The 25,423-nt window shown below is 44.7% G+C and overlaps 1 protein-coding gene across 1 annotated transcript in view; it reads left to right on the top strand.

Moving 5' to 3' along the window:
• The first annotated feature begins 19,912 nt into the window (after positions 1-19,912).
• The window catches only part of LOC134478836 (sperm motility kinase 2B-like), a 61,686-nt gene continuing 56,175 nt past the window's right edge, over positions 19,913-25,423 (top strand). Inside the window, exon 1 of the transcript XR_010062889.1 lies at positions 19,913-23,505. The gene's annotated coding sequence lies outside the window, so the exon portion shown is untranslated. The remainder of the gene's footprint in view (positions 23,506-25,423) is intronic.

The raw sequence follows: 25,423 nt of genomic DNA, 5'->3' as shown, positions 1-25,423 counted from the left end.
AAGGCCATGCCTCCTAATAGTGCCACTCCCTGAGCTAAGCATATACAAACCATCACAGACATCTTGCAGGTGGGTGGCACTGTTCTATCAGACAGAAGTCTCAGCTCCCATTAATATATTGAGATCAACCCTGGATAGGGCACAGAGCCCTCCACACATCCTTTGACTCAGGGAAGCATCATATGAATGAGATTTTTTTTCAGAAGCACACATGACTCTCCAGGCCTCACTTCCATCCAGGTCCTAGGGAGTCTCCAGGGCTAAATTCTGTCTCTTCTTTTGCAGAAGAAAACTAAAATAAAAATTCACACTTCACAATACAGCGAATAGCAAAAATGGTGAAAGGTTTAAATACAACAGATTAGTACCTGAGCATGAGGATTGACTTTATATGGAAAGTGTTTGGGTGCAGTGCAGTATCCTCTTACATCTACGTGGTGGCCTGTATGTCAGGGAGATGTGTGTGTGTGTGTGTGTGTGTGTGTGTGTCTCCATCCCCTTTTGCCCCTTGTATCTATATTATCTGCACCTCAGTGCAAGAGAGTGTAGAAGCCAGAAGTCACCCCGGCTGCTGTTCCTGAGGTAGGTCCTCAACCTTATTTTCAAGACAGGCTCTCTCACTGGCCTGCAGCTGGCCAATTATCTGGGCTGGATGACCAGTCGCTCCCAGGCCTTTGGTATGCCAACCCATAATATCATATTAAAGGCCTATGTAGATGGCTGGCTTCTTATTTATAGATTGACTGATTTTTGTATGAATACAAGAGATAGATTTAGGCCATATATTTGGAGGACCACTGGCTATTTCCTTACTGAGGTTTCGATTTTTTTTATGCTTTATTAGGGTGTCTGGTTTTATTTATTGTGGTAGTTTTTATGTTCTTATGTGGAATATTATTGTTTTGATTATTTACATGTGTAATTTTAGCTCCTGTATTGCTACATCTTTTTCACTATTTGATTCCTACTTTTTAATGTTATTTTTAGACAGCATCAGTACTGATCAAATGTCTACACAGAGTGAGGAGGAGTTACCACTCCATATCCCCAAGCCCAGTATCTCTGAGGAGGGAAACGTTCACTCCCAATACAAAGTATTGAGGACAATTGGGCAAGGGAGCCACGCCAAGGTCCACCACTGGCTCACAGGCACCCCGGTGGCTGTCAAAGTTCTCCTAAAGTACAAGCAGTGGTTCCAGCAAGCTATGACGGAAGCAAATATATAGAGAAAGACCAACCACCTGAACATCATCTCGCTCCTCCAAATCATTGAGAGCAAACCTAGAATATACCTCATAATGGAGCTGGTGGAAGGCCAACAGAGAGTCAGAGCACATAGAGGAGGACCAGGCCAGGGAAATATTTGAACAGATATTATCAGCAGTGAGCTACTGCCATGGGCCTGGTATAGTTCACAGGGACCTCAAACCAGATGATATTATGATCGATAAAACGAAAAGGTCAAAGTCCTCGAGTTTGGTCTTAGCACCCAATTTCAACCGGGACAAATGCTAACCCAGCACTGCTGTGTGTACTCTTTTTGTGCCCCTGAACTCTTCCTTGGCCATCTATAAGACGGGCCAAAGAATGACATGTGGACCATAGGAGTGGTCTTGTGTTATATGGTGGTGGGAAAGTTCGAATTAGATTCACTGATCATCTAAGAGCTTCAAAGACAAGCTGTGGCAAGGGTGTATCCTTCCTCCTGTGGGGTTTCAGAAAACCTGTAGGACCTCCTTAGTCTGTTACTGACAGTAAATCCCAGCTATAGATCAACAGCAACAGAGGTGATGAAACACTCCTGATTGAAAGAACACTGGAAGGGGTTCCCAAGTCCTTATGGAGAACTACTCCCCCTCACACCAGACCCTGCAATTTTGGATGCGATGGAATGTATTAGATTCCAAGCCTCTGTAATAAAATACTCTTTAATGAAAAGAAAATATAATGAGGCAATGGCAACTTATTGCTTCCTACAAGAACAGGACCTCCAGGGGGATGGCTGCATAGCCCAGGCACAGCAAGTGAGTCCCGTTGCAGCCCCATTCCCTAGCCTTGATCCTGCTGCTGCTTTCAGATTACAACTAAAGAGGAGTGGAAGGGCGCTAGTTCTTGTCACCTTGCTACTGTCATCCTCCCATGGTCAAGGTCTGGCTATGGCCAGAAGGCTAGTCCAGAGGAGGCAGAAGATCCAATGTCCCTGGTCTTCTCAGGCCACTCCTAAGACACCTACACAGGACCACTATCACAAATGTGCCATGAGTATCCCATGCCTTCAACCAACAAGCATCTTCACTGAGAAAAGTAGCAGTAAGAAAATAGGACAATCTACTCTCCCACAGAGCCCCAGCAGAGGATGAGCCCATCCTGAGCACGTCTGGCCCAGAGGATTTAAGGGGTGGACCAGGAATAAAGGAAATGCCCCGAGGAAGCTGTGTTGCTGCTTGTCAAGGAGAAAGAAACCTCGCCTGGGGGAGAACAGCAACTAGCCCTGGAAATGAGCCACAGGAGAGTCCAGAGTACAAGCAGCAGGCACAGCCCAGGTACCTTTGTGCTTTGTCCTTTCCAGTTTGCTTTATGCTGGTCCTTCCTCTGTCTCTGGTTTCCATTTTCCCCACAATTCTTACCTTGTACCTTCTCTAAGTTCTTTATGATGTTTCCCTAACAAAAAGCCTTCTCTCTCTTCTTGATTTCTCCTCTTCCCAGCAGGGACTCAATATGAATGATGTGTATGCCACTCTACAGAATTGTCTTGCTGCCCAATCCCTTTACATGGACTCTATCTCCCCCTTAGGACAATAACTCCCACAGGGTGATGACTAGAGGGTCATGGGCTCATAGCCTCATCCTTGGGCTACTGGTCCTAGCACATGTGGTCATTAATTACAAGTGCCTCAGAACAGATTCTTATCTTTTCAAAAGTAACATCACATTTCAGTAAGTCTCAAAACTAATAACAAAGTTTGTCATTGAATAAGTATCAACAGTCTAGTTTGCTGGTTATTGTTGATGGTCAGAATCGTGCATGCATGCATAGTTTTTTGCATACTGATTTTTTGTTCCTAAGACCTAGTGATATATAGGATTTTATAGGTAACATTTCTAAATAATTTCTTTCAAAGATCTCAACTGGGAAGTAGAAAAGAAGAAATAATAAAATAGTAAGGCAATCAAAGCCCCAAATAGTAATCTAAGAATTCTAACTCATTATTTTTTTATTTTTTGGATTGGAATAAATTGTCTTGTCGCTTTCACAGTGCCATCTGGAAATTCTGTCATGTCCGGAGTATAAACAGGAGATGACATCAGAGACATGGCCAAGGAAAAGACACCAGCTGAAGCTACAGCAGCAACAGGAGTAGAAGCAATAGCACCAGCAGCAGTAGCAGTAGCAGAAGGAGGAAGAGTAGGAGGAAGATGAGGAGGAGAAGAGGGGGGAAGTGGAGGAGGAGGAGGAGAAGAGGAGGAGGAAGAGAAGAGGAGGAGGAGAAGGAGGAGGAGGAGAAAAATGTGGAGGAGAAGGAGGAGGAGGAGGAGAAGGAGAAGGAGGATGAGGAGAAGGAAGAGGAGGAGGAGGAGGAAGAGGAGGAGGAAGAGAAGAGGAGGAGGAGAAGGAAGAGGAGGAGGAAGAGGAAGAGGAGGAGGAAGAGGAGGGGGAGAAGGAGGAGGAGGAGAAAAATGTGGAGGAGAAGGAGGAGGAGGAGGAGAAGGAGAAGGAGGATGAGGAGAAGGAAGAGGAGGAGGAGGAGGAAGAGGAGGAGGAAGAGAAGAGGAGGAGGAGAAGGAAGAGGAGGAGGAAGAGGAAGAGGAGGAGGAAGAGGAGGGGGAGAAGGAAGAGGAGAAGGAAGAGGAGGAGGAGAAGGAAGAGGAGGAGGAAGAGGAGGGGGAGAAGGAAGAGGAGAAGGAAGAGGAGGAGGAGAAGGAAGAGGAGAAGGAAGAGGAGGAGGAGGAGAAGGAAGAGAGGGAGGAGGAGGAGAAGGAGGAGGAGGAGAAGGAAGAGGAGGAGGAAAAGGAGAAAAATGTGGAGGAGAAGGAGGAGGAGGAGAAGGAAGAGGAGGAGGAAAAGGAGAAAAATGTGGAGGAGAAGGAGGAGGAGGAAGAGGAGGAGGAGGAGGAAGAGGAGGAAGAAGAGGAGGAGGAGAAGGAAGAGGAGGAGGAAGAGGAAGAGGAGGAGGAAGAGGAGGGGAGAAAAAAGAGGAGAAGGAAGAGGAGGAGGAGAAGGAAGAGGAGAAGGAAGAGGAGGAGGAGGAGAAGGAAGAGAGGGAGGAAGAGGAGGAGGAGAAGGAGGAGGAGGAGAAGGAAGAGGAGGAGGAAAGGAGAAAAATGTGGAGGAGAAGGAGGAGGAGAAGGAGAAGGAGGACGAGGAGAAGGAAGAGGAGGAGGAAGAGGAGGAGGAGAAGGAAGAGGAGGAAGAAGAGGAGAAGGAAGAGGAGGAGGAAGAGGAAGAGGAGGAGGAGAAGGAAGAGGAGGAGGAGGAGGAGAAGGAAAAGGAGGAAGAAGAGGAGGAGGAGGAGGAGAAGGAAAAGGAGGAAGAAGAGGAGGAGGAGGAGGAGGAGGAGGAAGAGGAGGAGGATTTTGCTTCCTTTTCCCTGAGAGAATTGAAAATGACTTCTTGTGGATACACATACTCTGCTGAGCACTGTTTATGAAAACTACTTAACAGAATATTAACCATTCATAGAAGACATGTCAATATTCCTGAGGGGGTTCACCCATGGAAGATAGAGTCTGATGGCAGAGGCAAGATGTGTGGAATGTTCTTAATGAGGAAGACCTCCTCAAACCTGATGGTGTAATAGGTCTGAAGAGCATTTTGTGGGAGTCAGGGTCCCATCCCCCTCTGTCAGGGCACACAGAGCTCCTAGCCTTGCATCATGCCTGAGACATGACATGGAATAATGGCTTCACTGGTCACCACAGGGTCCTGGATTGCTTGGTTCCCCCTCATTCCTGGTCTACCCTGTACCTCATCGTGTCCGGAGCATCTATGGCCTGAAATTACATCAATGATTCACTGGAGCTGGACCTGAACCCAGACCACAGGGATGCCCTGGGCACTGAGGACCATAAAAGCAGCAGACAACATCTCCTCCACTGCTTCTGACTCTGCTCCACAAGCCAAGGCAGCTCCCACATAGCAGGCATCCAGCCTAACTCCCAGCAGGGAGAGTGGGAGGTGTCTGTGGATGAGCCCACAGTGACTGCATGATTGCGTGGGAAGATAACTGGCAGCGTCTGGAACAGCCTCACTGTACTGTTAACCTGACCCAGTAACATGTGCCATTTACACATCTCCTACCTGTGGCTTGTGTAGGATCCTCAGGGCAGATCCTAAAGTCCATCATGGCTGAAAGGCAGAAGTTTGCACATCATTGCAAAGTGGAGGCTACTCTCAGCTGATGGGACCCACACAGTCTATGGAAAAGTTTGATTAAGTGAAAGTTGGCCATCCTTGAACTCTCCAGTCTTCCAGGGTAGTGTGTGGTGAACACATCTAGAGCCATTCCTGAAAAACATAAGTGCCAAAATTCAACAATAAGGAGAGAGTCCTGCACTGCAGGGAATCACTCGGCCCATTGAGGACACAAAGACATCCTATGCCATGGCATGGAGGCTCCCAAGAACTTCTAAGATCAATGTGACAAAGACAAGAGCCCACAGTCCATCCTGGGAGAACATTAAAGTATCTGGAATTCTCAGGGACCCGAAGGTAGGTTGGGCAGGATATGGAGCTGATGCATGCTGGGATGCTTAGAGGAGACAGCCCGAGGCAACATAGAGGGAAATGTGTTGTGAGACAGAGCAACCAACAGGATGGCCTATCGGGCCCAGGACAGATCGAATAGCCAGAATGAGGTGGTCTGTGTAGACCTGGTATCCTGGAATTGTAGAAGCATAGAAAGAACCAAAAGTCAGGGTGAAGACTACCACCATATTGTTGTATCTCTCTGCAGGTGGAAGAGGCAGAGAATGACCGCAGAGGTGACCAGTATGTCCTCAGCCTGGACAACAAGTGTCTGCTCAATCATACAGACAGCTCACGACTCTCTCACCCAAAGCAACCTGAGACTGCACACTGGTGGACCAGCTGGGTCCTCAAGAGCTTCGCTCTCTCAATGGCATGAAGTTCAGGAACTACCTCTTCCTATACTTGCCTGGGGAAGACCCTACCCTTGAGGACATTGTGGTCTGGGCAAGAGTCATATAGTAGTCCTGTCTGTGCCAGCCAGCCTTGAAGGTGGTTTGGGAGCATTCCAGCATGATCAGCCTCCAGCCATTTCCATGCAAGTCAGTTGTTGGCCCTCAGCACTTCTGCCCACCACTTCAGTCCTTTCCCTGCCCACTTGTAGGAGACGGCGGGGGCGGGAGAGGACCCTGCTCTGACATGATCCTAGGGCTTGGGATTGACCCCATTTTTCTTGGTTCTGTCTCCAAGCTCCTAGGATTCTCTGGAGCAAAAATGTCTGAGAGAAACAAGTGTCTTGTTAGCCCTGAAGCAGCTTGGGCTCTTGTCTTATCTGCTAGAGACGGGGTCAGAATGGGACTTGGGCAGTAGATGGAGCTCTGTGACTGCAAAGCCTGCCTAGGCTCCAAGGACCCAGAGCTGGTTACTGCAGGGTCTCCTAGATCACAACTCTGCAGTTCCTTCTCATGTCTTGCTTTTAACTCTACCCAACACAAAGCCTCCCTTGCAGTATGTCTCAGTTCCACACGAGATCATACATACAAGACACCACTGCATGAAATGGAAAAAAGCCCTCACTGCACACCTCAGGCTATGGAGTCTGCTCCATCTGGTGAGACAGTGTTGCTGACGCACTGGTAAAGGGCTATTTGGGGTCTCCTCTCCTCACCTTAGCCAAGGAGCTCCAGGGGCTTCAAGCAGGTTCAGTCCTGGGGTTCTGGGATGGTGCATGGTCCATTATTTACCCATGGAGTCTTCAAGATTTCTTGACTGCCCAAGGTCCAAAGAAGTATTTGATGTCCCTTTACTTGGATAAGAGGAAACTGAATGTCACTGCTGCTCACAGGTTCTTGCTAGTTGAGCCCAATAGTGGATGCATTTTTGTGAGTCACATCTGCACCTCTTCCTAACGTTTGTCAGAGTGGAACTTAAGTCTGACTGGCTGGGTAGTACGGCACCTCCTCATCTAGGCCTTCTTGTGCACATCTTGAGCTCATCCAGAACATGTGAGTTTGGCACAACCATTGAGCATGTCAGCTGATGCAATGACCCACACAGAGGTGCTGACAGATCTGAGGGTTCTATTCCCTGGACATTGTGACACCGAACAGACTGGGAACAGTGGGAAGAGGAGGGCCCACAAGGCTAGCTCAGGATGCAATCCCAATAGATAAGTGTCCCCCATTCATACAAAATGTGGTGAACTAGCCCTGACGAGAAGCATATTACCTTCCATTAGAAAACCTTTGGGAACAAAAACCCTAGTGTTAAGTGGAGTCTGTGCCAACTGTGGGTATCTGGCATCAGTCAGGACAGGTGTCAAGACAGGCCCACCCACACACATACATGGACACACATAGAGGTACAGACACACACACACACACACACACACACACACAGACACACACAGACACACACACACACACACACACACACACACACACACCACCTGCTACCATGGGGGTGTGTACAGCCTGCCTCGCCTTCCACCACATATGTCCCTGAAGTTTGTGAGTCAAAGGGTTCCCTATCCCTCAAGCTCAGGTGAGGTCACTCTGCTCCTTCTTGTCCTTGCCTGGCATCAAGCTTTTCACCTGACCCTGGGGTTCACAAGTGCTCCCGAGGAAAAAAGTAGTCCATATCTCCACTTTTACATGGTTGCCCATACTGCTGGCTTCTAGCAGGAGTCAAGTGTGGATAGGTACTTGGCAGGGTCTTGGTCCTTGGTTTGTCAGTCTCTCCATGACTACGGAGCTTCTGTGGAACCAAAGCACTGCAGACAGAACTTGGGAAATCCTGGGTGGCATGGTTGAGTATGCCGGTAAAGAGCAGACAGAACCAGCACGGCAACAGTACACACCTCTGGGCCTGGATGTGCCTGTCTGCCCTTTCAACCAGAGCATGGCCTGCTGTAACAGCTGCTTGTCATTATCTTGGGGAACACAGCAGTGAGAACCCTGCTGGGGCTTCTATCCTCAGGCAGGTGGCAGGAGCCTTGAGCTCACTTGTCCCCCATTATTCCCCTGGCCCAGGGATTATGTTTTTCAGTACTCCCAGAAGCAGCAGAGGCCAGCATAACTCATCCTTAGTGTGTGCAGCATGTGCATGGAGGTCAGGACCTGTGCCTGTGTCTACAGAGAATAAAGGAGCCAAGACCTTTGACTGACCCTGAGAAGCCACGTGGGTCCCATAAAGATTCTATTTCTGTCTTTCCTCTGGGCCTATGGTGACACAAGGGGTGCAGAGCTAAATTCTTCAGAGGAACTTCCAAGTGCCAGGAGCCACTTAAAGAACTGTTCACCATCCATGGTCATCAGGTATATCCAAATCAAAAGCACCCTGAGATTCCAACTTATGTGCATCAGAATGGCTAAAATAAAAATCTCAAGTGACATCCAGCACGTGCTGATGAGGATGTGGAAAAAAGGGAACACTCCTCCATTGCTGCTTGGATTGCAAATTGTGCATCCACTTTCTAAGTCATTTGGCAGTTCCTCAGAAAACTGGGAATCGTTTTACCTCAGGACTTAGCTAAATAATCCCTGGACATAAACCCAAAGATGCCCCACCATCCCACAAAGACGCTTGATGAACTATGTTCATAGTGGTTTTATCTGCAATAGCCAAGAACTAAAAGCAACCTAGATGTCCCTCAACTGAATATAAGATACAGAAAATATGGAATATCTACACAAGGGAATATTCTTCAGCTATTAAAAATAAATACATTATGAATTTTGTAGGCAAATGGATGAAGTTGACAATGTCATCCTTAGGGAGGTAACCCAGAACCACAGAGAAATTTATGGTGTGTACTCACTTGTAAGTGGACATTACCATAAAGTTGAAGATAACAGATTGATAGGAATGAAGGAAGAAGGAGGTCCTATGTGAGGAGTTGTGAATCTCACTCAGAAAGTGAAAAAAAAATAGTCCCAGTCCTCAGAAGGATGAAGTGATGGAATAGGACAAGAGAAGAGATAGGAAAGGAGATGGAAACGGTGATTAGGTCTAGGGAGAAGGAGTTGGGAGAGGAAAGGAATTGATAATGCAAACTGTCTTGGCAGGAAGGGGCAGGGATCTATGGTGACTTGCCAGATGCCTGGTAAAGTAGAGGATAGGGGGAGTCTATGAGGGTGACTCTACCTTAGATTACAACCAGAGCAAGAGAGTGAAATGGCCACCTCCTGTAGCAAGAAAGAATTTCTAGAAAAGGAAGGCAACATCAATACACTCACGAAATGTTCAACTCAAAATCTGTCTTGCCAATAAATGTGCAGGGATAAAGACAGAGCAGAGATTGAGGGAAGAACCAAACAGTGACTGCCCCAAAATGAGATCCATCTCATGTGACAGACACAACCTCTGACAGTATTTATGTTACTCTGATTTACTTGCAGAGAGAAAAGTAGCACACCTGTCTCTGGAGAGGCTTCATCCAGCAGCTGAAACCCACAGCCAAATGTCAGGTGGAGCTCAGTAAGTCTTGAGGAAGAGTGGGGGATAAGCAAATCAGAGGGGTCAAAGACCCTACAAGAAGACCCGCAGAGTCAATTAGCCTTGGACCATGGAGAATGCTAGAGCCTGGGCAACCAACCCCAGAGCCTGCTGTAGCTATCTGGAGCTGGTCTCCATGTGGGTCATTTGACAAGTAGATTTAGGGCTGTCTCAGTCTCTGTTGCTGCCACTAGAACCCTATGCATTCTGGACTACCTGATTGTAAATCTGTGGGACAGGAGGTGCCTGATCCTGCTGGGACTAGATGCCCCAGGATGGGGTGGTACCCAAGGGAGTACCAAAGAGAAGGGAGAGCATTACGGTGGAAAGGATTTGTAAGGTGGGACTGAGAAAGGAAGACGGGAAGTGGCTGGGATCAGGATGTAACCTGAATAAAGAAACCATTATTGGAATTAAAAAAGTTAGCCTGGAAATTAGAAAGATTGCTCAGTGGTTAAGAGCACTGAATGTACTTCCAGAGGTACTGAGTTCAAATCCCAGCAACCACATGGTGGCTCACAAAATCTCTAATGACATCTGATGCCCTCTCTGGTGTTTCTGAAGACAGCTACGGTGTACTTATATATAACAAACAAACAAACAAATGAATTACCTGGTCTTAGTTTTATGGCAATGAATAAAATGTCCTGAGATTAAGTTCAAACCCATGTCATGAATTGCATGGATCTTTCAGATCTGCAGGAAACATATCAAGGAAGAACAAAAGAGGCTGGAGAAGGATGCGGAGGGGTCTGATCCCTGCAGCTCCTCAGTGTCCACTAGCACAGCACTTGCCCTTGGGAGATGACGTCTTTCACTCTTCCAGTCTGTTGCACCAATCAGAATTACGTGCTCTGTGGATGAACCTGTAAAAGAGGACAATTGCTCTTGGGACAATATGGAGGTTCCTGGCCTCTCAGCAACTTTACTGCTGACTTTTGAGGTCCTCAGTGGGTGAGCAAAATGAGGAAGCCCACATCAACCTCAAGTTGAGTCAGCCAGGCCCAGGGGTCTCAGTGGTGTCTCTCAGATTCCCAGGCCCTCCCTGAGATTGAACACTCTACACAGTGTAAAAGGATTAGGGGATAACCAGGAAATGAAGTTGCTGAGGTGGCTGTCTCTGTAGGAGGGAAATAAATCACAGTGGGAAGCTTCAGGACAGTCAGGAGACTTGAGCCTTCCACAGAGTCTACATCCAGACTCACAGACATTCATTCTGTCCACAAGTCTCCTAAACACAGGTCTTGTTTGACCGGCAGTCCAGATTATGGTATTATACAGTGTATCTTACAGATAGGACAAACTTTCCTGGTAGGCTTCTTCTGGGTCACACTGTGACTGGGTCTGTGGTACAGCCAATACTGATAGGGACATCAAGCAATAAAGAAGTACAGAAAGAAAAAAGAAGGAAAGAAGGAAGGAGAGAGAGAGAGAGAGAGAGAGAGAGAGAGAGAGAGAGAGAGAAACAAAGAAAGATACAAAGATACAAAGGAAGAAATAACCCATCTCACGACATGCGATCTTCGTTTTCACCACAAGAGGGTGCGGATGTGACCTTCTTCCTACAAATAAAAGCTGACTTCCCTCAGGGAGATTAGATAGATAGATAGATAGATAGATAGATAGATAGATAGATAGATAGATAGATAGGTAGGTAGGTAGGTAGGTAGGTAGGTAGGTAGGTAGGTAGGTAGGTAGGTAGGTAGGTAGATAGATAGATAGATAGATAGATAGATAGATAGATAGATAGATAGATAGATAGATAGAGATAGATAGATGACAGACAGACAGTCAGACAGACAGACGATTTGACTTAACCGATTTCATCAGGGGCTATTATCTGAGCAAAAACACCTTGGACATGGCTGGTGCAATTGCTTCTTATTCATTTCTGCTTTCTTTGGCTGTTTATTCAAGGCAGCCCCCTTAGAATCTGCTCATCTCAATAAAGGCCCATCTGTGCAATGTATAGTTTCTCAGTTAGGAGCTATGGCGTTCTTGAAAGGAGCTCCCAAAATCCCCTCTGGGGCTGTTGCCAGTGTTCTCTACTTCAGACAGCAGCTGCGTGAAGCAAACACACACCTGTCTGAACATTCTAGCTTGGGAGCACGTCACAGTGCACCTGCCCCAGGGTCCATGCCAGTTATACATGCCACAGGATCACTAATACAAGGTCCCCTCCCCAGGACAACTTCCCCATTGCACCTCCCCCAGGGTCTCTGCTCCACTGCACCTGCACCAGGGTCCCTGCACTGTTATACCTGTTCCAGTCTCCCTACCCAGTTTTACCTGCCTCAGGGTTCCTGGCCCACTGCACCAGCCTCAGGGATACTGTCCCATTGTACCTACCATTCTACACTTTCCTGAGAGTACCTACTAACTGTCCTGAGGTTGTGTTTTATAAAATCTAACTCAAAGATCTTGCCAGTCAGACCCCATTGTCTTTGGTGGCACCAAGTAGATATTAGCAGGGCTGCATCACCTTCCCTTTCTCAATCCCTTCTCACAGTTGGACATGTGGAAGCAAAGAAACTGGCAGCAGAACACAGACTATTCACCCAGAATATCACCACCCCTAGAATTCTCATGAGATGGGCTGCTGTGACTGTGATACAGGGGTGGCAGGTAGGCTTTGATATTGAACAAGCCTAGGCTGGTGCCTCTGCTCACATGTGTGCCACCACCTTAGTTTAAGTCTACATGTTGTAAACTCTGAGAGGAGGAAGGAGATCTTTCTACATAGAGGCTGTTCTCTGAACCTGTGTTGGCCAAGGTCAAGCCAGAGTGTATGAACATGCCAGTTCCAGCCCCTGAGGGTTCTCTGCCCCCCTGGTGTTTATTGTGCTTAATGTCTGGTGAGGTGAAGATGTGGTCCATGCTAGGAATATCTTTGAAGACAACTGCCCTGGCTGGGATGACAGTGGGGTGACTAGTGCCCCCAATCCCTGAAAGAATATTAGCATACTGTTGTGTATATAAGGCGAGCACCTTTGATGCTTGAGTCCCCGTGTCAACAATGAAGGTGTCCTGCAGTAAAGGCTGTTGAGAAGAATCCAACCGTGTTGTGCTTCCTTGCCGGCCGAGGTGGGCACGACATGTTACCTTAATTGTGTTCATGTATTCTTCTGTAACCCTCTCTCTCCGTGACTTTTAACATGAGGGACTGTCACATTTGGTCAAAGGCCTTTTCAGAGTCTACTGAGATGATCATGAGATTTTTTTAAATTAATCAATTTATTCATTTAATTTCAAATTATATCCCCTTTCCTTGTTGCCCCTCCACAACCACCCATTCCATCCTCCCCATGCCCCTCAGCTTGGCGTCTATGAGGGAGCTCCTCCATTCTCTCCCCTACTCCCACCTGACCACTCTAACATCCCCCTATGCTGGTACATCAAACCTCCACAGGACCAGGGTCCTCCTCTCCCACTGATGTCAGCGAAGGCCATGTATCTGGAATCATGGTTTCTTCCATGTATACTCTTTAGTTTCTGTTTTGTCTATCAGAGCTCTGGGTGGTCCAGTTAGCTGATAATGTTCTTCCTATGGGGTTCAATTCCCTCAGCTACTTCAGTTTTTCACCTAGCTCTTCCTTTGGGGTCCCCAGGCTCAGGTTGATGGTTGGCTGTGAGTATCTGCAGCTGTATTGGTCAGGTGCTGATATAACAGGGATCACCAATACCAAGCTACTGTCAGTAAACACATCTTGGCATTAGGAATAGTGTATAGAATTGGTATCTGCTGACGGGATGGAATCCTAGGTGGGGTAGTTTCTGTATGGCCTTTCCTTCAGTGTCTGTTCCAGTTTTTATTTTGTGTTTACTTTGGACAGGAACATATCTAAGTAAAATTTTTTGAGATGGTCGTGTGTCCCAATCCGTCAACTTGGGGCCGTGTCTATCTAGTTGAGGTGGTCTCTACAGGTTGTATGTCCCCTTTGTTGCATACTTCAGATAAATTCATCCTTTTTGCGTCCTGGGAGACTCTCACTGCCCTAACACCTGGGACTTTGTAGTGGCTACACCCAGGTTTTAATCAATTTCCTGAAAATCTAATTTGCCCATTTCCCTTCTAAAATCTGATTCTGTCCTCCCCAACCCTTGCATATTTCTCTTCCCCTCCTCTCTCGCTCCCTGGTCCCTGCCTTGCTCTACCACCTGTTATTATTTTGTTCCCCCTACTATGTGGGACTGAAGCATCCACACTTTGGTCTTCCTTGTTCTTAAGCTCCACATGGTTTTTGAGGGTTATTGTGGGCATTTTGAGCTTTTGGGCTGATATCAACTTATCAGTGAGTACATAGCATGTGTGTCCTTTTGCGTCTTGTTTACTCAGTCGGGTTAATATATTCTAGTTCTATCCATTTCCTTCCAAATTTGATGAAGTCATGAAGTCACTGTTTATAATAGCTAGGTAGTACTCCATTGTGCAAATGTATCACGATTTCTATATCCATTCTTCCATTTTAGGACATCTGGATTGGTTACAAGTTCTGGGTATTATAAATAAGACTTGTATAAACATAAGGGATCATGTGAATTCTTCTACATGCTCACTGACATTTGAACCTGAACCTTTTGTTGAAACTGCTGTCTATTTTACACTGGATAGATTTGGTTACTTTGTCACAGGTTAAGTGCGCATAGGTGTGTGGGGTTATTTTCTGGGTTGTACATTGTATTACCTTGATCTACCTGCCTGTCCCTGTATCAATAACTGTGTTTTTTTTTAATTATTTCTCTGTAGTACAGGTTGAGGTCAGGAATACTGATTCTTCCAGAGTTTCTTTTATTGTTGAGAATATTTTTCTTTATCCTGTGTTTTTTGTCATTCTAGATGAATTTGAGAATTGCTCTAACTCTATGAAGAATTGAGTTGGAATTTTCATGGGGATTGCTTTGACTCTATAGATTGGTTTAGGTAAGATGGTCAATTTACTATGTTTATCCTGCTGATCCAAGAACATGGGAGATCTTTCCATCTTCTGAGGTCTTCCGCAATTTCTTTTATCAGAGTCTTGTTCTTATTGTTCAGATCTTTCACTTGCTTTGTTAGAGTCACCCTGAGGTATTTTATATTATATGCGACTAATTTTAAGGGTGCTGTTTCCCTAATTTTTTTCAGCCCATTTTTCCTTTGAGTAGGGGAAGATTGCTGATTTGATAGAGTGAATTTTTCTAACTAGCCACTTTGCTTACATTGTTTATCAGCTGAAGGAGTTCTATGGTAGAATATTTTGTGGTCACCGGTTGATACTATCATATCATCCACCAATAGTGATATCTTAACTTCCTCCTTCCCAATTTGTATTCCTTTGATCTATTTTTGTTATGTAATTGTTCTGGCTAGAACCTCCCATAAAATACTGAATAGATACTGGGAGAATGAGAAGGCTTGCCTTGTCCCTGATTTTAGTAGGATTGCTTCAAATTTCTCTCCATTTTGTTTGATATTGTCTGTTTGTTGTATAAGGTTATATATCTACATAAGTATATATGTATATAGTTAAACATCCATTCAGGTTAGATGTCCTCTGCCTTTGTAACACTGAATTACATTAATCAGGGCTGGTCTGACTCTCCATATTAGATTGGGGAAAGTTTGTGGAAACGCTGTACTTTTAAACTACCCCTGTAGTTATGCTTGCTTAGGTGGCGCAAATTGCCTGCTTACTGAAATTGAGCACACTGTCTTTGTTATTTTCTTTCTCCATTTTTAGTGTGGGTTTGTTGCATTACCATATATATCTGTGTACGTAGGTGCATGTGGAGGCTTGCCCTGAGGTTGACAGAAATTATCCTCAGATTACTGTCTGTTACTCATTGAGAGAGGGTCTCTCAATGGCTAAGCTGTTTGCCTTGTCTTTCTAGCATTTATGTAATCTTCAGTTGACCACTGGGCCATCTGTAGTGTGCATATTTATTTTTGAAAGTTACTGTCAAGAGAATATATTGTCCCTTTTCTACATGGAATTGTTTCTTGGTTTATAAGACTTTTGTTATATTTTAAGTTCTACTCATAACTTTTTGGGAGACTGGTTATAGGCCTATGTCACAAACCCTGCCCTTTTCCTTGAACTTACATTTAGTTGATGAGCACAGATTGGGTTTTAAAGTTCTGCTCAGACCACAGCGTAGGTGTAGCTTGTCTCAGCAGCAATACAGAAAATTACTGAAATAATATGCAACAAAGAATAAGTTTCACTGAAACATGAAAATTCTGATGAAAATTTAGTTAGGCAAGTTAGTTGTATTTTTATGCATGATCGTTTGTGTTTTCTTCTTGTCCAGCCAAGATGCAGACTTACCTGGCAGTTCTGGAGCCCCTGAAAACCTGATATTCAAAGAGCATCTGCCCCACTTTTCACAAGGTCCTGATGTGTCTGACAAAATGAAAGCCTCTCCTAAGTTAACAGAGCTTGAGAATGAACTGAACAGTAAGTGAGAAGAGAGAGGTCACCTGTACTCAAGCAGGTCTGACCTAGGCAGTGGATTTGTGGGAGTGGGCCTGAAGAAGAAGGAACAAATGTACTTCTAAGTGATGTTTAATTTCTTTTTCTGAAATGGTTGCAATTGAGAGATGTTCCAAATCCAAGAAACTTTGTTTTACTTTACCAAGAAAAATCCTGCCTAGTTCTTAGTGATCTGACTAAGGTGAAGTTTCCTGTTCTTGTTAGCTGTGGGGTTCTTGGACTCAGAGGGCAGAATGAAGGGCTGTAAAGATGACAGGGTGTTTCCTCTACCCTCTCTTCTCCATTGTCATTCCAAGGACAGTAGGCCTAGAAATTATCTTTCCCTTCTTTCTCCAAACTCCATTTGCCTACCGGAGATTGATATCCGAGAATTTCAGACAACTACTGTGTTATAGTGGACCCTGTCTGCAGGAGAAAGTCTCTCAGTGCAGGTGAAATGTTGCCTGTATGTGCTTTAATTTGCATGAGGTGGCTAGAAGGAGGTTTTTATGTAAGGTGCACAACACATCATTCTTCAAAAATGTGAGCCTCCCTATCTATTGTAAATATTTGAGATTGAATATCTAATTCATAATTTAATTTCAAAAATTCTAAAGAAAGATTTTGGATTTGATCCTAGGGATTTAATTTTAAAAATACAAATCATCATTAGACTAATCACTGGTGGAAATTAAAGATGACAGTTCTGTTCTAAAGTTAACTAATATTTCAGAGGCTCCAAAGGATCTAGAGCTCTCAAAGCATTACAGAGCTTTCTTGCTGGTAGGAGCAAAGGCGTCTGAGAAGAATGGGAGCTCGTGGGTGGCAGGCAAACACAGCTATCTCAGACATTGAACATTTAATAAGGAGATGTAGATACACTGTCAGGAAAGGAAGAAGCGTGTTGCTGTGCCTCCTGTGACTTAAGTGCTATAAGAACACTTGTCGCAGTTGAGTCTGCATCTCTTTCTCAGCCTAACAGTTATTTAATTTTAATTTAATTAACGGTGTGAGAAATGAACATAGAACCTGTGTGGTTGACTGAAGGACCCAACAAAACATTATCTGTAAGGTAGGCTCGCAAGATGGTAGAGCGGAAGGGGAAGGGCCTGCTCTCTGGGAAGTCTGAGGCAGGATCGCGAGTGGGCTGGGAAAGAGATGCCTCCAGGTGAGATGGGTACACAATGCCACAGTAAATTGATTTGTATTTCTCAAGTACTGTGGCGACCTTGTATTTCTTGAGAGGACAGGAGCAAAATCCTGTGTTCAATGAACCAGTAAGCTAGACTGGAAAATTTCTGTGGGTAGGCATAGTGCGCATGTGCATGAGTGGCCAATGAACAATACCCGCCCCCCTCTCTCGGATTTAGCCACGCCCTTCATTCGTTACTGTGGGGATTTTCGGAACAGAGGTTGTGGCAGTTTCAGCATCAAATACCTGTGAGTATGAAGGGAGCCCAGGGAGTTTGAAACCGCCCATATCTGCTCTCAGGAATGTGGGAAAAATAAGAGAATTGGGATTGGCTTGTTAGCGCTCTTTTGTGAGTCTTATCTTGAGTTCCCTTGGGATGGAGCCCAATTAGGTCTGCTTCTTTTCAGGAATCTTAGGGAAGTTGACCTGTTTACTCCCCACTGTCTTTATGGCTCCTTTCTCCAACTGCCACTTGGGTCCTCTCTGACCTCTCATTTGCTGCATCAGCACATCAAGGTCTCCTGACTTGGCACCTCCCTCAGCTATGCTGAACATCCACAGACTACATACTGAGCAGGATTTGGGAGTACAGCTACTAACACCAAAAATTATGTAACCCTACGCGTTCCCTTCTTAGAGCACACAGTAGAAAAAATAGACCGATAAAGTGAACAAAAATATAAACACTATGCCTGATAATGGCTGCCAAGCAGAGAGTCTGAACATTACATGATCTAAACTCAGCCCCACCCTAAAATTAGAGTCCATGTCTGGGCTGCAGGGACAGAAAGCTCCTGTTCAACAGGGGAGACTGAGGGATTAGAAGACAGAGGTCTCTGTGGAAAGTGATATGTGACCAGCCAGGGCTTGTGGTATACTGGAAACATGACAGAGGCTGAGGGAATGGGAGCTCAAGCCCCACCGTCCTAGCCAATATCTAAAGACTATGCTGTGACCTTAACCTGAGAGAAGACGATCTGTTCTGCCTCTTAAAGGTGAGTTTGTAGCAGGTTTTCTTCCTGACCAGAGAGGTGAGATGACTGCATGAGCAGCTCCTTATAAGAGAAGGCTTGACTTCCCAGTAGAAAACAAGGCACTCTGTGGGCATGCCCCAAGGGAAAGTGGTGAGAGCCACAATCAGCATTTTTGATCTTTGCAAATTTGCCTAAGTGGACATTGAAAGAAGAAACCTTTGTTCCAGCAACAAGTGTTAAGTTCCCTGGGGACCGCACAGCTCTGTCTGTTTCAAGACCCAACCCAGCTATCCAGAAGCTTCACCCTGGGACTGTACCTTAGCACCCAACTCAGGACCACTTTATCTCACCTCGAGAGACAAATCTTAGGACTTAATACTTAGTCCCATCTACCCCAAGATCGACCTGATCTTACAGCAGTGAATTTCAGGCTCCAGGACACACCAAGAACGCACACTGTAATATTTTTGGGCTGCCTGCAGAACTGAGCAGAGGTTTCTGTGGGCTTGAGATTGGAAGTCTTAGGTCCAAGAGTTGGTTCCAGTTCTCCTCAGTTTGTAGGTAGCTGATTCCTCTTGGTGTTCTGTGCTTTCTCCCTGCACCCTTTAAGTGTCTGTGGCTCTAGGGTTCCCTTCATAGGACCCCAAAGACATTACAACAGAGCCCACCTTTCAGGCTTCCTTGAATCAATCACCTTGAAGGCACTGTCTTTAAGTGTCACCTGCTGAGTGTCAGGGACTTCATCCTTCACCATATGAAGTGGGGTGTATCTTGTCCAAGCTAAGGCACTCAAGAGAGAATCGTAGGGTCAGGGCAAACCTGACAGAAATTTCTCACAGAGCCCCATTCTAATTGGACCAGACTTTGTAAATGTGTCCCAGGTCTTTTTGGCACTGCTATCCAGCATTGTTCTCATGATATGACTTTGTCATTTATGGGGAGAAATTGCACAAAAGGCATCCCATGAGAAAGGAAGAACAAGGCAGTCAACTTGTAGATGGAATCCTATTATAAATGGCAGAGACCCGAAGGAATCTGCTAAAGTTTAGCATTGAACAGTGAGTTATACCAGACCAATGAATATGAGCTCTGTCAGCAGAAATAAAGCATTTCTATATCTTAGCAGTAAACAAAACAATAGTTGGGAAAATTTCTATGTCATACACCATCTTTAATAAAAATCAAAAATATTTTCAAATTACTTTGAGCAAGCATATACTAAAATTTAACTATAGCTTCTATTATTGTTTGAAATCTAGGAAGTAAGTAAATTTCATCAAAACATTACAGAGATTTTCATACTCAACAGAATACATTTAGAAATTAACAGTTTATAACTCATAGGTTTTCATTACTCAGTATATAACTCAGAGGTTTTCAAACTCATATCGTGGATTCTCTTTACCAATCAGAGTTTAGAAGTGCAGATAATGCTGTCTCCAGGTAGTCACACATACTCTGTGAGAAGATTTAGAGAGTTAATTCCCTAACAGGAGGGTCCGCATCCCAATCTGGAGACAGAATTCCCTTCAAGAGGGTCTAAATCACCTGCAGGTATGAGTAGCCCCCTCAGAGGAAGGACTGAATCTCCTGCAGGCGAGAATGACAAAAATGAGAGGATCCATAGGAGGAGGGACTTAATTTCTTCTCTGATGAGACTGGAGCACCAGCAGGAATTTGACTCTGTAGTCTGAGAGATTATTTTCATCATGATGTTCTGAGTTCCCTGAATCCACAGCTGGAACACTGAGCCACCACCAGGAACACTGCACCTGGACCAGTTGTCTAAGGGAATTAAATACGAATTTCACTTCTTTGGCTATTAAAATCCCACCATGCTCTAGCTTCCTTCCAACATCCACCCTTCATTCCCCACCATCTCAGCTTCTCAATAAATCCTTCCTCTCCTTGATTTTCCAAACCACCTATGTCTTATAATCACCTACACACACACACACACACACACACACACACACACACACACACAGACACATACACCTGGCTTTGAAGGGATCAGATTATGTTTTTTAAGGCTGAACTGTTTCTATGGCTTTCTCTGTAAACTCTGCTTCCCAGCTACTTTCCATGGTACCTTCCTGACCAAAGGTTAAAGAGTCCAGAGTGTAAAGCTTGCACCCCTGGTAGTCCTCAGGTCTGGTGCTGATGGGCTCAGAGCCATGGGGTGTGTGATTAGCCGGCCAGGCCTTGCTGAGGCTGACTTGTCTTGTCTCTGCAGTATGTGCCCACAAAACCGGAAGAGGGTAAGATATTCTAGATGTTGAGTTGCAGATGACTGTGAGCTGACTTAGAGTTGTTGGAAAACAAGTGAAAGTCCTCTGCAAAGGCAACCAGTGCTCTCAAACCCTGAGCGATTTCTCTAGTTCTTGCTCTGAAGGTTTTCTGATGTCCTGTTGATTACTGTCTGCTCCACCAGCCTGTTCCACAGGAACCAGTCTTATGATTGTGTAGCATCACAACACCAAAAATAGTTTAATCTCTTACTGGATGCCCTTAATGATTTTTACAAATGGTAAAAATTGACTATATTTGTTTTTGAATATTGACAGTGCCTCTGGAACTAAACTCAATCAGCTAGTTCCTTTCACTTCTATCCATCTCACAAACTCACACAGTATATTCTTTTCTGTCCTCAGTGTACCATGTATTGCTGTAAGCACCAGCATTGTTAAGGCAAGCAAAAAGAGATTTATAAAACCTTCAGAATTTGAAATTTACATTCACTCATAGCTTGTGCTACACATCATTAATCCCACCTTTCAGGAGAGAGAAGGTCTCTATACTGTCCAAACTTCCCTTGTCTACAGGGTGAGTTTTAGGACAGCTTCAGTTTGTGGTGACACTCTGTCTCAAATTAACCAAACAACAACAACCCAACCACACTCACACACAAACACATGCATGGAACACACACACACACACACACACACACACACACACACACACACACACACACACACACACACAGAGAGAGAGAGAGAGAGAGAGAGAGAGAGAGAGAGAGAGACAGAGAGAGCACTGTCCAGTTGCTACCCTTCTCATTCCTAAAGTGACCTTTCAGTGTAATTGTATTTTAACCTCAACTTCCTCAGTCCTTCCAGTGTGGAGGCTTCTGTTAAACCTGCACCAATTGGCAACTGACAGCAGACCAGTTTCTGCTTCCTGGTGGGGAAATTGGGTGGTGTTGTTTTGTTATTCTGTACTCCCTTAGCCGACCTCCCTAGGCCCTGAGAAGATTCCATTCGCTTCCTTCAGACGACTTTAGTGTTTTTAAGTCATACTCAACAAAGTAAGAAACCATTTGTTCTGACTGCAGTATTTAGGATCATGTTGAATAGGTACCAGCAGAATGTACGCTGTTTAAGAAGTAGGTCTGTGGGTTAGGATTAGCTGTAATTTTATCTGCTGAGTGAGTGAGTGTTTGCTTCATGTCCTTGCCCCTTTTGCCTTCTGTGGTATTTTTATTCCTATAGACTAAAGGGTTTTAGTTTGTGTTGGCTCCTTCTGCGATTTCAGTGTCCAATACCTCTAGACCTATACTGTAAGTGTGACCAGATTAACAGGGCTGTTGATTTTCCATGGAGATGCTTGTTTACATTTTTACTTAATCCACATCTTATGTGCAAGAGGAGGGAGAGCAGCTTGCTGGCTCTGCATCAGCACACAGTGACCCAGAGTGAAGGTTCTCTCTGTTACTGATTCGAATTCCTGAATCACCATAACATTTTGCATGAGCTATCCTCCACTGTCTCGGGCATTTGAGTACTCCTTTCCCACTTGGTGACTCTGTTTGGGAAGATCCAGGAGGTGTGCCCTTGCTGGAGAAAGAATGTCAGCGGGGCTGGGCTTCGAGGTTTCAGTGCTGTGCACCACTCCCTGTGCACTCTCTGCTTTGTACTTGTGATTCTAGATGTCATACCTCAGCCTCCTCCTCCTTCCGCCATGCCCTGTAGTCATGGAACTTAACCTCTGCTAACACATGTTCTCTGAAATAGAATCACTAATGTCCTACTTGTTTTATAGTTTGCTGTGCTCATGGCATTTCTGTCACAGAAATACAAAGGTAACAAATGCAGAAGGTGACATAATGGAGTGGACTCTTGCTGTGTGACACCTCACGATGCCAGGTTGTTTCTTGTTTTGGGAAATATGTAAGAATTCCAGTGCTCTAAGAAGAGTTTAATGGGCTATACTGGCAGGCACTTGGGAGTCAGGAGTGCCAAGAGGTATTCAGACTGTGGAAGCCCAGGAGAAGGGGATTCAGGAGGAAAAAATGTTTGTAACTGGTCTAGGATAATTCCTACAAAGCTTTTACAAAAATGTGGCTTCCTTTCTGCCCACATCCTAAAAACTTATCTGAGGCTAAATTTAAAAGTAATAAACAAATTTCTTTGATGAAAATTTGAAGAGGGCCCAGTATGGCCTCGGTCTTACTGTGGTTATAAGTCTTCAATGAAAAAGAACAAATGGGGCAAAAAGAAATACAAAATGTAGAGTTTGGAAAGAAAAAGACACTGGGAAGATTAATATTATAGCCAATGCCTATACCAGAAGAGAGCCTGAAATTGCTTGGAGATTAGCACCTTAATAAGAGGCCATGTCTCCTCAGGTGAAGACATCACTCAACTAACTTAGTAATCTGTGGTAGAAAATGACTTACTTAGAGTTTTCCTGCTATTAACAGACACCATGACCAAAGCAACTCTTATAAGAAGAACATTTATTTGGGTTTGCCTTCAAGTTCAGCAGTTTGGTTCATTATCATCAAGGTAGGGGCATGGTAGCATCTAGGCAGACATGTTGCAGGAGGATCTGGGAGTTCTACATCATCATCTGAAGGTTGCTACTAGAAAACTGATTTTCATGCAGCTAGGACAAGAAACATAAGGGTCACATCTACAGTGACACACTTCTTCCATCAAGGCTACACCTATCCAATGAGGGCACATCTTTAAATAGCCCCACTCCCTGGGCTGAGCATATTTAAATCACCGCATGAACATTAGGTATTTTCAGTTCCTGGTATAACTTTTGATCAGAAGCTGCTGCTACTGTGGTTCATGGGGCCCAGGTCTTTGTAGAAATCAAGCATCTTCTCATGTACTCTCATCAGTCACTGGAAGTAAGGAAGCTCAAGAAAGGACTGCTGTGTGGACTGAGACAGCTGAGCAAGTCTGCTTTGGGAAGGTGTGTCAATTTTTATCTCTACATAGAGACAGTATGAGGTTTACCTGACCTTACCTGGACAGTTTTCATGTTTGGAACCCCTGGACCCTATTCATTGTCCGGTAGGAAAGTGTCATTTTGCACTCAATGTCAACTTGTGCCTATCATGTACCCAATGTTGATAGATGACTTAAGAATGTAGGTTTGAAAGGTGTCCAATTCTAATCTGGGAAGGAGAACAGCAGGCCTGAGAGGAACAGGCCTCATGTGCAGAGGGAGGTCCATCTGTACATGGTTGGGAGAAGTTCAGAGAAGGTTAGTCAAACCTGTGTATCCAGGAGAGCTCAGTTAACTGTGGAAACAATAAGAGTAAAGGTAACTTCGAACTTGAAGAAAGAGAAGGTTTGTTGCAACTGTTTGTGGACTGTGCTTCAGAGATGATGAGACATAGAGAAGCTCTGTCTTGGGTTCATGGCACTAAGCATGCTAGCTGAGCACTTCATATCTTAAGTTGGTATGATTTTAGGGGTCTTACACAAAGGTTATCACCTTATCTACCAAGAGCATCTTGCTTTACTTCTAGCAGTCACATGAATTTAAATTTCCTACTTGTTTGTGTTCTTTCTTTCTTTTTTTTTTTAACTTGAGTATTTCTTATATACATATCAAGGGTTATTCCCTTTCCCGGTTTCCGGGCAAACATCCCCCTAATCCCTCCCCCTCCCCTTCTTTATGGGTGTTCCCCTCCCCATCCTCCCCCCATTGCCGCCCTTAAAAACTCACTGATTAGTTTTAGCTGAGTCTCCTGGGAGACTTTGCTCTTAAGTGCTGTAAATTTAAAATATTTGGTGATTAACATAAATAACTATACATAGGTCAATACAGGGCCCACACTGACATCACCTTGCTATCTGGAGCTGTTAACTCCTGGGCCAAGGTTCTCAAATGTCTCTGCCTCAGAAAGAAATGTGGTAGTTTGATTTCATAATCTACCTACATTCCTTCTGTCACCCAGGATATCTGCTAGAATGAGAGGATTCTGTCCCATGCAGGACAATCTAGATACTGTTTCCCCAGCAGGAATGAAAGGACCACTTCCTGCCTCTCAGGGGAAGTCCCTGGTGTTCACTGTAATGTCACCCAACAATCCCACCTTGAATCTGCTGTTCCACTTGAGCCTGGAGCCTCCCTTTTATTCTGGGAGATAAACAGGTATCTCCAGCTAGGCAGAGTGGTCCAAACATGAGATTTCATGAGGGCAGTGAGAATGGTGTATACACATTGAGGGTTTCAGATTGAATGATACTGAACTTAATGTACTTCCTATTAGAGTCATCTGTGAGTGACGTGTGAGCTTTGTATTAAAATTTACCTTTAGGCCCAAGAATTCATGATATGTCAATGCCCTACTTGCTTTTGAAGATATCCAAGGAACTGCATATAAAAGAGAAAATACAGATCAGAAAGTGTTCCTAGGTGTACAGCACTTGTTTACATGTGCAAGTCCTAGTGCCCAACTCCAAGAGCACACATTATGCCTTAGAAATAGATGATAAGCACTCTCTCTCTCTCTCTCTCTCTCTCTCTCTCTCTCTCTCTCTCTCTCTTTCTGTGTGTGTGTGTGTGTGTGTGTGTGTGTGTGTGTGTGTGTGTGTGTGTGCTTTTATGTGTATGTGAGAACCTGAAGGTGAGCTCAGGGTCTGCATGGCCCACTTGGGACAAGGATCCCACATTGTTTGACTCACATGAAGACAAGTATAATGTTGTTGGTGTGACCAGCATATAAACATTGGGACACGAGAGAACTATTTACAAAGCCAACAGTTTTGATTGATTTATGTGAATTGGGGCAGATTTGAGAGCACACTTAAGAGTTTTAAACTGTGTTTGAAAAAATTAAACAGTATTCTTGGAATAGTTTCTTTGGAGTAGACCACCG

Source organism: Rattus norvegicus, chromosome 1 (genome assembly GCF_036323735.1).
Source record: "Rattus norvegicus strain BN/NHsdMcwi chromosome 1, GRCr8, whole genome shotgun sequence".
In the NCBI taxonomy this organism is placed as follows: domain Eukaryota; kingdom Metazoa; phylum Chordata; class Mammalia; order Rodentia; family Muridae; genus Rattus; species Rattus norvegicus.
The sequence above is the reverse complement of the archived record's forward strand: the minus strand, read 5'-3'. Positions and strand labels throughout refer to the sequence as shown.